At 40.3% G+C, this 11723-nt stretch overlaps 1 pseudogene; it reads left to right on the top strand.

Annotated features, from left to right (window-relative positions):
• The first annotated feature begins 299 nt into the window (after positions 1-299).
• On the top strand, positions 300-11001 carry LOC133378014 (MAX gene-associated protein-like; annotated as a pseudogene).
• The last annotated feature ends 722 nt before the right edge of the window (positions 11002-11723 follow it).

Genomic DNA, 11723 nt, shown 5'->3' with positions numbered 1-11723 from the left:
AGGTTTGCATGGCTCGCGCGCCGCGGGAGGCGTGTAATGGTTACCTCACGCGAGCATACGGTCTCTGTCCACCTGGCAACACCACGTGTCTGCCTGTTTTGTGGAAGGTAGTGGGTGGGTAGGAGCCTGGAGCCCCATCCCTATTACACCCCGCGTCGCCAGATAACCACAAGGTAAACTTTTGGGCCGCGTTGCGCGAGTAGGAATGGTGGGAAGTTTAAGATTCTTTTTAGCTAGTAACGTAGAGCTAGTAACCTTAAATTCCTGCGTACCTCAGTTGTGACTTGAAGAGGAAGAAAATAACATCCGGGGGGCGGGCAGGACAAAGCCCCGGATTAACTCCATGAAGTGGAAAGGGCGAGACTGTCGGGCATCGTTTAACGCCCGCGTGGTGGATTTTTCCTCGTTGAAGGTTTGGCTGTTTGGAAAGTTAGGATGCAAGCCCTTCCCGCCGCCCCGAACGATATGGTTGTGTGACATGGTCAGGGCTAATTTCTCATAACGTGAGCCTCCTCGACGTACTTGCTGGGATATAAATTTAATAATAATAGCAGCGACCTGAAGATGATTAAATGAACAACACAAAAGCAGCTCGCTTTTGTAGTTTTCGATTTTAAGGTATCTTGTGTGTCTGCTTAAAGCTTACAATCCAAAGTTTTCAACGCCTTCCTCTACTACTTCAGGAACCTCGGTCTCTTTTTGACAAGAAGAAACATGGATTTGTACATGTAACTCCTTCATAGCAAAGAATAGCTTTCGAAAAGAAATTGGTTAGGTGCTGTAATGCCTCAAAATGGTATCTGTCTTATTAAGAGAAAATTGCAATTAGTGTATAGCTGGCATCTTTATGATGAACTTACATGAATAAAGTACTTAGCTGACAAAAAACAAGGATGTTGGACTATGGCTTGTTTCTCCCTCCCCAGCATTATGCACAGAACTCTTTTCTCTAGAGTGGCCCAACAAAATAATCAGCAACCTCAACACATGTGCCTGCTGTTTTGTCATTATAGTAACTGCTCTGACCAGTTGTGGGTAGAATCCTAGCAGCCAGCCCTCTGATTAGCTGGCACACTTCGGCCTTGTTTGTGCGTCACTTTAAACCATAGTTAAACTAAACTGCTGCTGAAATCGCAGGTGCTTTGCTCTTCCCCTGCAGCTGTGCTGTAGGAAAACAAGCCATCATCTGGCTTTACACTATGTTCAAACCTGGAGTTGTGGTCTGTTTCTCCCAAACAAGCCACAAAAAGTGAGTGAAGAACAAATTTGATCAGTTTATTGGACATGCATATGTGGGGTCTACATATGCTCTTACTGAATTCAGAAGCGAATTGTTTGTGCTCTATCAGTAATAATGGGGTGACTTACAATGTATTTCTGCCTTATTCTATTTGCATAATTTTAATACATCTTGTTAATCTTATGTTACAAGACTACTCTTTCTCTGTACAGTATTGATTGTGTACCTTGTTGTTTCTTAAGGAAGTGGCCATGAGCAAAAGGTTGTCAGATCTGTTCCAACTTTGGAGTTGATATAATAATGTACAACGTTACACAATGAAGAAACTACCAGTTGTCTTTGGGAACAAGGATGGTGGAATGGCATTAGGTGCAGCACCTGCATTTTATGTGCTTGTGAAACAGCCACAGAGCACTGGAAAAGCTGACCAGGAAGCCTTAATTTCAAATCAAGATGGCTGTGTTCTTGCTAGCAGTGCAGCAGCACCAATAAAATCTAAAGCGAAGAACTCTCTGCCAGCAGATTTTACCTCAGGAAGCATTACTGTAACCCTGGACAACAACAATATGTGGAATGAGTTCTACTATCGTAGCACAGAAATGATTCTGACTAAGCAGGGAAGACGGATGTTTCCATACTGTCAATACTGGATAATGGGCTTAGACTCCAAACTGAAGTATATCCTAGTGATGGATATTTCTCCTGTTGACAATTTACGCTATAAATGGAATGGCCAGGGTTGGGAGCCCAGTGGGAAAGCAGAACCCCAAGTGCTGGGAAGAGTATTCATTCACCCAGAATCGCCATCAACTGGTCGTTACTGGATGCACCAGCCAGTCTTTCTACAAACTCAAACTTACCAATAATACCTTGGACCAGGAAGGACATAATCATTCTGCACTCTATGCACCGCTATCTACCTCGACTACATTTGGTGCCTGCTGAAAAAGCCACAGAGGTTATTCAGCTAAATGGTCCTGATGTCCATACCTTCACTTTCCCCCAGACAGAGTTCTTTGCTGTGACTGCCTATCAAAACATACAAATTACAGAACTAAAAATAGACTACAACCCATTTGTTAAAGGGTTCAGGAAAGCTGGTTTGAGCAGTCAACTCGAACATAAGGTAAAGCAAAATGATTGCTCAGAGCAGGAAGGACACAGTTACTAGCTTTCCCAGAAATTATAGGTGTCACAGTGAAGGTAAAGTTTTGGATCCAGAGCAGAGAGACCTAGATGCTTCATGCAATGGCTGGAAGATACATAATTCTGATTTGGAGAAAAAATCATGCAATCCAGACACAGATGTGCTTATGTGTGATGCATCAGTATTAAAGCATGAAGTATCTGAATGGCATGGTTACATGTCTACCATTTTTATTTGGTGGGTTACAGTAGGCTTTGGGGAGTATCCAACTAAACAGTTACACTAGCTCAATTACTTTTAGCTGTGCAATGTAACTTGCCCATCCTCTCCTCTCCCCTCACCCCCCTACATCTGCTCTGAAAGGTTGGATGAAGCAGATTGAGTGGGTGCACAGGGAGAGGAGAGGGCAGGGAATTTACACTGCACAGCTAAAAGTTGTGCTATCATAATAGTTGGCTGTTGCCTATTGTTAGTTTGTTATGAAGCACTTGCTCACTGACAAGTGCATTTGCTATTGGGCAGTTCTCAGGACTGTAATTCTGTACATGAAAGTAACATTTAGCAGGAATAATGCCTCTATAGAGTTTAAAATAGCATATGCGCTACAAGAAATTGAATGCATTTTTCAGCTTTGAAAGTTTATAAAACTTCGCTTATAATCATATTGTGACTAGCTGCCTAATAACTACTTATAAGGACATAAGAAGAGCCCTGCTGGATCAGACCAACAGCTCATCTAGTCCAACATCCTGCTTTTACAGTTGCCAAGGAGGATTTGAGTGCAGTACTGCTCTGCCCACTTGTGATTCCCAGCAGCTGGTATTCAGACATATACTGCCTCTGACAGTAGAAGTACTTACTAAGTCTGCAATCTAATATGCACTTACCTGCAAGTGAGTCCCATTGAACTCAGTGGAGCTTACTTCTGAGTTGACATTTATTGGATTGCAGTACTTACTTTGATAGTGGAGGTAGAACATAGCTATTGTACCTGGTAGCCGTTGATAACCTTATCATCCATGAATTTGTCTAATCCCCTTTTAAAGCCATCCAAGTCAGTGAATTCCTTAATTAAACTGTGCGCTGTGTAAAAAAATACTGCTTTTGTCAGTCCTGAATCTTTCCATGTTCAGATTTGTTGGATGACCCCAAACTATGCAAATGTTTATACACTTGCAACCCTTACTCCTTTTTTTCTAAAAAAACCCAAATGTTGTAACCATTCCTTGTAGGGAAGTTCTTCCAGCCCCATGAAAATTTTAGTTGCCCTTTCCCTTTTTGACAACCAAAACTGTATACTGTATTCCAAGTGGGGTCACACCATAAATTCGAATAACAGCATTATGGTATTGGTAGTTTCATTTTCAAACACTTTCCTAATTATCCCTAACATGGAATTCACCTTTTTCACAGCTGCTGTACACCCTGTCAATACTTTCATCGAACTCTCCATCACAACCCCAAGATCTAACCTGTTAGTGTATATATGAAGTCAGGATTTTTTGCCTTCTTGCCTCTAATAAGCTTACTTGACTCTACTCATTAATCAAGCTGGCATCCTCTTGGCCTTGGTGGTACATTTCCTGATCTGTAATATATATTCTAGCTGAACTTCTATTACTGTGGTTTGAACAAGCACTCAAGCATTCTGGACAGATTTGACCCTCTTTACTTTCCCCTTCAATTTCCATTTTAAGTAGGAGTTTTATGATACACTGTATGACTGCTTTGCATACATCTGCTTATCACTTTAAGATGTTTTAACAAATAAAGAACTTTCCTGTTTTGAGGATAAATGTGCCTGTGTTGGCCTTTCTTGGCAGTTGTCTACTTACATATATGTATGAAGTTGATAGCACCACGGACTCTGTTCTGAATCTATTAAACAGCACTTAACGAATATGAATTCTTTAAAAGTAAAAAAAAATCATGATATTTATTGTTTAATATTGCATTTTTCAGTTGGTCTAGTTTTTCTTTTTATTTCTCCAGTCCAATAACTAGCCCTTGTGAAAGTGATTCCTGTGTGAAATTGCTGCTGAACCCAGATGGTGGCATCAGTATTTCCATTAAAGATGAACCTGTACACGACTATGATTGTGGGCCAAGAGGACATACAGAGAGGATGGCTGTGAAGCAGGAATAGACCAATACTGATAAAGAGGCAGAGGAATATTTCTGTAGAGGTAGCAATATTCTACAGAAGCAGTTGGAGAAATACAGTGACATGGGAAGAAATAAGTGGAAACTGAATCTCACAAGCAGCCACAGAGTAGCCTATTAAGTGTTACTGAGTCAAAAACTTTAAAATTGGATAGTGGAACAATGCCTAACACCCACTTAGAATCTCATGATATCACCAAGAATACAGTTACAGTTTCTGCTCTTTGAGCTGTTTTGTCTTTAGTGAATCGCAAGTTGAACATGACCCAGCAGTGTGATGCTGCGGCAAAAAAGGCAAACACGGTTTTGGGCTGCATAACCAGAGCTATAGTTTCCAGGTCGAGGGAAGTAATAGTCCCACTATATTCTGCATTAGTCAGGCCTCATCTGGAATACTGTGTTCAGTTCTGGGCGCCTCATTTTAAGAAAGATATAGACAAGTTAGAGCGGGTTCAGAAGAGGGCGACGAGGATGATAGCCGGTATGGAGAACAAGTCTTATGAGGAAAGGTTGAAGGAACTTGGCATGTTCAGTCTGGTGAAGAGAAGGCTGAGGGGCGACATGATTACACTCTTTAAGTACCTGAAGGGCTGTCACATAGAGGAGGGTACAGATTTGTTCACTGCTGCCCCAGAGGGTAGGACAAGGTCTAATGGTTTTAAGTCGCAGGAGCGTAGATTCATACTGGACATTAGAAGGAACTTCTTGACAGTAAGGGCAGTTCGGCAATGGAACCAACTGCCTAAGGAGGTGGTGGGATCCCCTTCGCTGGATGTCTTCAAGCAGAGGCTGGACAGCTATCTGTGGGAGATGCTCTAGCTGTGGATTTCCTGCTGTGAGCAGGGGGTTGGACTCGATGGCCTACAAGGCCCCTTCCAACTCTATGATTCTATGATTCTAAGTCCTCTTTGAATAATTCATTAAATTCTTTGCCTGCCTGTTGGAAAAACATCAAGTTATCTAACCCACTTAAAGCTGTAGAAACAAAACATAAAGAATTTCTTTTTGGAAGCAATAACAAACAGAAATGTTCTTTAGTCAAATATATGCCATGGAAATATACTGAAGCATATAGCAGCCATGCTGTAACAGAAAAAGCACCAAGTTTCAGTCTCTTGCCCTCAACATCAACCAATTTTATCCATGGAGGAAAAGGAAAAAATGCAGTGAAGAATCCTGTGTTGACAAAAGGGTGTGTGTGATAAGAATCCAAATACTGGGTTGTCAAGGTCAGTTAAAAGAGGAAGGCTGAGGAAATTGAAGTTCTCAGAGATTGAGCTATCCCTGAAATTCACCAGAAAGTCTGTCATGACAAGCCATTTGAGATCAGATTTTGCCAAGCTGGAGCTCATGTTTGATTTTGAGGATGAATGGAGTCCTCTTTGCATCAAAGGTAAATCTATGGTTTAAATTTAGTATTGTCTAGCATAGTTTATACTAGATAAGCTTTTAATCTAAGGTTCATTTCCTTAGTAATGAAAACTGGAGTTTTTGGGCAGACTCCTGAGCTTTGAAGGTCATACTCTTCATTCTCAATAGCTCTGAATATAATTCTTTAGAACATGTTGGGAATAATTAAGAAAGGAATAAAAAATAAAACTGCCAATAACATAATACCTTTGTACAAATCTGTGAAGCAGCCATTCTTGGAATACTGTGTCCAGTTCTACTCACACCTCAAAAGGATATTGCAGAGCTGGAAAGCTGCAGGAAAGGGCAACCAAAATGGGCACTGGAGCAACTTGCTGCTGAAGAAAGTTAGAACATTTGGGCTTTCTGGCTTAGAAATATGGTAAGGGCCAGTGTGGTAGAGGTGTATAACATTATGGTGTGGAGAAAGCAGATAAAGATATGTTTTTTCTCTCTCATAATATTTAGAACTCAGGGTAATCCACTGGAAAAATAGGAATCTGCCTTATACTGAGTCAGAGCATTGGTCAATTTAGCTCAGTATTGGCTACACAGACTGGCAGTGGCTCTCCAAGATTTCAGGCAGTGGTCTCTCCCAGCCCTACCTGGAGTTGCTGTGGATTGAACTTGGGACCTTCTGCATGCAAGACAGATGCTCTATCAATGAACTACAGCCCTTTACCAACGATGCTGAATGTGGGAAGATTCAGGACAGACAAAAAGAAGTACTTCTTCACATAAGGCAGTTAAACTAGAATTCACTACCACAAGATGTAGTGATGGGTGTCAGCTTTAAAAAAGTGGAGGATAAGGCTATCAATGGCTTCGTTATGATGACTATATATTGTCTCTAGCATCAGGGGCAGTATGCTTCTGAATGTCAGTAGTTGGGGAGTATGAGCAGGACAGTTCTATTTTGCTTGTGTCCTGCTTGTGAGCTGTGCATAGGCATCCAGAATGCTAGACTAGATAAGCCTTTGATCCAATCCAGTAGGATTGTATTTAGGTTTTTATGACCTTGAATTTTGTATGTGATCATGCTGAATGTAAAATCTAGACAAGTTTATTTCAGTTAGTTTTATATCAAGTCTTATATCTTACATTTAATTCTTGGCAGACTGGGTCTTGTTTAAGCCATTTTTTAATAATCACAGAATTAGTAAAATAGGGGGAAGAGAAGAACGACAGAATGTGCCAGCTCCCTTACTAACTACATGTGATTCAGGTACTGTTGACATGGCATAATTGAGATGGGATGGCCTTAATGCAGGAAAGATTAAGTATACAGGATTTTAAAAAATACATTATATATTTATATTCTAACTGTATGTTTCAGTAATACCTTTTTCTTCTGTGACAGACTGTCAAATAAACCTACAGCTGCTAGAAACAAAGCTCACAGAAGGCCTGAAGTCCTTCAGGCACAAACAAGTAATACATCCTAGTCTTCAGGAAGGTGTGAATCAGCAATAGATTCTATAGCTTCTGTGATAGTTACTTGGGTAATATCTAACTAAACTGTACGTCTAGCACAAGCGCTTTTGGCTGCACAACAAAACTTCCTCTCCTTCTCTTCCTGCATGCCCACTAAATTGGCTCCATAGGGTTACAGGGGGGAACCCACAACAGATTTAGGAGGTGTATGTTGAGAGGAGGAGGAGAAGCCATTGGACAGCCAAAGTGCTTGTGCTAGTAGAACTGTTTAATGTGATTACCACCCTTAAAACATAATATTTATATATTATTTCTTATGTATGTGGTCTAACGTCTGTTAAGCTGTACCTCTAAACTTTGATGTGCTATGTTAGTAGTAAGGATGGAATCCATTGGCCGGTTCCAGTTTGGATGCATTCCTTTGACCCTACAGGCTGGCATCAATTCGAGTTCATTCTGTATCCATTAGCTGCTGCTGTTAGCAATCTGTGGTTTTTTTCTCTTGGAAAAAAAATCAGTATTTATTGATATTTTTACCCCTGGTTTTGGTTCTCTTTAATTATGCTGATTTGTCCATCCCTTATGAAGAAGTTGGAGGTTTTTTCTCTTTCTTCGTCTTTCGTTTTTGCGTTTAAGTTGTGTGGTTGTTCTTGTTACTTGTTGAAAAATTTAATAAAAATGGTACTAAAAATACTGATATTTTTACAATATAAAATTAATTAATTAATTAAAATTTGAAGGACATTTCCTTTAAAAACTGATATCTTGAAGAAAATACCAATATTTTAAAAGGAAATATCGATAAATTATCATTTCTTACAATTGATGTTTTAGAGGCGGATTTTAACCATGGAAATGTACTATATTAAAATACGATCCTCAGTGACTGAGAATAAGCAGATTAAGGGAAAATTCAGTACCAAATCCGAATTGAGCAGAATTCTAGTACATCCCTAATTAGCAGTAGTTTGCATGTACACTATTGCCCACCTTCACATTAGAGACCTTTGTGCCTGAGACAGTGGGTTACTTATAGTCTTATCTAGTCTTTTCTTAATGATTGTAATATCTCTAAGCTGTTGTATTCTCCTAGTGGGACTGAAGCTGAGTTCTCTGGACCCAGCACTTAGCATTGACCTATAATACTTGGGTGTGCAGCTGCTTCTGAGACCTTCAAAGGATTATGTATTTGGGAAAACCAAGGAGCAGATCCCAGTTATCAAGGTAAATATATTGTATTGTTTTAAAAATATTAGAATGGTAAGCAAAATCTGTAAACCTTGGCTGGCCTTTGGTGGCCAACCAAACATTGTGGTAGCCAGAACCCTGTCACTCCCCAGGCCATGGGGTTTTGCTTCTGACTCCATGCTGCATGACAGCATAAGGTGAGGGACAATCCATGCTTTCCACCCCAGCTCCAAGCTATGGGATTGTTTTAGTCCTCTTCTCAAGTGTGGAGCTAGGGATGGAATATTATCCCCACAGTTGCCCTTCAGAGAGCCTTGGAAGCATAACACAATTGAGGGGACAGTCTCTGTCCCCCTCTCTAGCTCTCGCTAGAGAGGAAGACTGGGGCTTAAAGCTTAGGGGGAAACAGTAGTACAAGCACTCCAAAACTCCAGAAAAGGAAGGCTGGGACTTGTTTGTTTGCCACCATGTTTCCTGTTGTTGTGTAAATTTGTATATTTGTTAAGCAGAGAGTAACAGCTGTCTGAAATGTGTGTGTGCCAGTGTGTGTGCGTTTACTTAAGAAAGCAGGCTTTTACCCTGCATTAGGATCACTGAGACTTAAGACTTAATTAAATAAGAAAAGCTACTTTATTTATAGAAATACATAGTAGATAGAAAGGCATACCTAGTTCTAACTAACTAAATAAGTTGGAGGCGCAACGACCAGGCTTAGGAGTTGCCCTCATGGCTAGGAGAGAGAGAGCAGAGACAAAGGTGTCTCCTCTCTCCCGGACAGTCAGAGAAGAGAAGAGAGGAAAGGGCGGAAGGAGGAGGGGCAGGTAAGCTTCCCTTGAGACGTATCAGTCTAACAGCCGGAAGGAAGTCAGTCAGAGCATCACAGGTAAAGGTAATCAAGCCTATCCATCTGGGGGACCCTAACTCTATCTTCCTTCTGGAACATAAACAAAAGAACAAAACAGGAGTTGCTCTTGTCCCTACTTCCAACATTTTTGAGGTGCTTGGAGTATTTGGAGATAGAACCCCAAAATAATCCCCAGGTTTCTTCCCAACCTTGGAGCTGGAAAGAGATCATACCTGCAGTTGCCCTGGGCTTTCAGCAGCATTTCAAAATGCTGTGGAGCTGTAAGGAAATCCCTGCTCCCTCTCTAGATACAAGGTTGAGAGGAAAGCTGGGGTTCATAATCTCTGGAGGACAGTGGCATGCTCTCTGTGGTGAGTGAAATTGTGGGGTCCTAATTAAAAGGTTAATTGGGCTCTAGAATGATCTCTCTGACGAGGTGCGCCTAGCGCCAACACTGTTATCTTTTCGGCGCCAGGTCAAAACTTTCCTCTTCTCCCAGGCATTTAGCATGTTTTATATTGTTTTAAATTTTTAAATTGTGTTTTAAATGTTTTTTAAAAGATGTATTTTAAATTGTATTTGTTTTTAGTTACTGTAAACCGCCCAGAGATCTTCGGCTATGGGGTGGTATACAAGTATAATAAATAAATAAATAAAATAAAAATAATGATTCTTTTTTCTAGAAAGAATTTTGGGAAATAAACTTTGCTGTTACTCAGGCCCTTGTCATCTGTTGAGTACCACTTCCAGTAAACGTACCTGGTAATCAGTTTTTAGTTAAGTATATATACTGTAGGTCAAGTGTGGGGATGCTCTGGCCCTCTGGAAGTTGCTGAAGTACAACTCCCATCATCCTTAGGCTTTGGCCATGCCTGCTAGGGCTGATGGGAGATGTAGTTCAGCAACATCTGGAGGGCCAGAGGTTCCTTACCCCAGCTGTAGTTCATATGAAGGATTATTATTTTGTGCCTGGTTAATAAGCTTGCCTTGCTGCCTTCATTTCTAGATACTGGCATTTTCTTCATTTCCAGGACTGGAAAAACAAATGATTTTAGAAAGATAAAGGGCTAGCAAGAAAGACTTCACAAATCCTCTAAGCCAGAAGGTAAAACATTATTTCTTCTTTGTGGCAGAAAGAGGGAGATCTTTAGAAGAATTTTAGAGAAACTATTAAGAGCTTCCTTTTTAGCCAATATTGGGACTGATGTATTTTCAGAGGCTGCGTTTGACTTCTTTCTGTATATCGTATTCTGCATTTATTCAGGTGGCATTTTAGACGACTCTTTGAAGAACCGATCTGCCTTCTATAGTAATAAGCTGGATGAATATTTGGAAAGTGAAGGGAAGCTAATGGAAACCAGTATGGGAATTTCTTCTAGCTTGTTTCGTTACCCTGTTGCTTACCAGCCTCCATCCAAAAGCGCCAGCTGTGTACAAGCACTCTGAAGTATTCTGAAGAAGAAATCCACCATTACACCACCAAGCACTTATACTTTCAAGCCTTTTTCTCTGTCTTTTATAGAAAGAGGAGAAGAAAAACTAAGAATAAAGAAGCAACTTTTAGAGGCAGGGTAAACTCTTCCAATAAGTTGGTGGTACCTTCACCTGTTTTATCAAAGCAGAAATATAATTTTTCTGCTTTGCAAAACAACATCATTAAGTCTCAGTCATGTAGCCAAGTGGCTGATGAGGTACATATTCTTATGGTGCCAGAATTAGATGGAAATATACAGGAAAAGCCAATAACTGTGCATCAAGCACAGCACGGACAACAAAATAGTTATCTGCTACATTTATCTCTGATGAAACTGATGAAGTTGGAGAATTGCTCCTTGAGGGATGGGAAGCCACAAACCTATATCACTGAAGAATGTGCAAATCTTTCTCTGGAGACTTTGGTAATTTCTCAGGTAAACTGTTGTAATGGATATCATTTAGCCATTGATTTAGATGCTAGAAATGGACCCCATAAGTTCTTCTACCATCTTTTTTTTTTACTGTTGGGCATTTCTGTTTGGCTTTTACATGTCCACAGATCAAAACTGTTGAGCCATCTGGGGATTTCTAATTGTGTTTTACATGCTGGCACAGTGAGATTAGCATGAGATTAAAAAAAGGAAATTTTCCAGTCACCATACATTAGAATTAATTGTAGGTCCATGGTATGTGACATATAACTTCCTGGATTTTTTCATATGTCTAAATGGACTTTTTCTGCATATATGACTGCTATATATAAATAGAATTTTGAGCTTCAACACAAACCTTGACCTTGTTTAAGAATACTGTACTAATCT

Source organism: Rhineura floridana, chromosome 2 (genome assembly GCF_030035675.1).
Source record: "Rhineura floridana isolate rRhiFlo1 chromosome 2, rRhiFlo1.hap2, whole genome shotgun sequence".
NCBI classification, from domain to species: domain Eukaryota; kingdom Metazoa; phylum Chordata; class Lepidosauria; order Squamata; family Rhineuridae; genus Rhineura; species Rhineura floridana.
The sequence above is the reverse complement of the archived record's forward strand: the minus strand, read 5'-3'. Positions and strand labels throughout refer to the sequence as shown.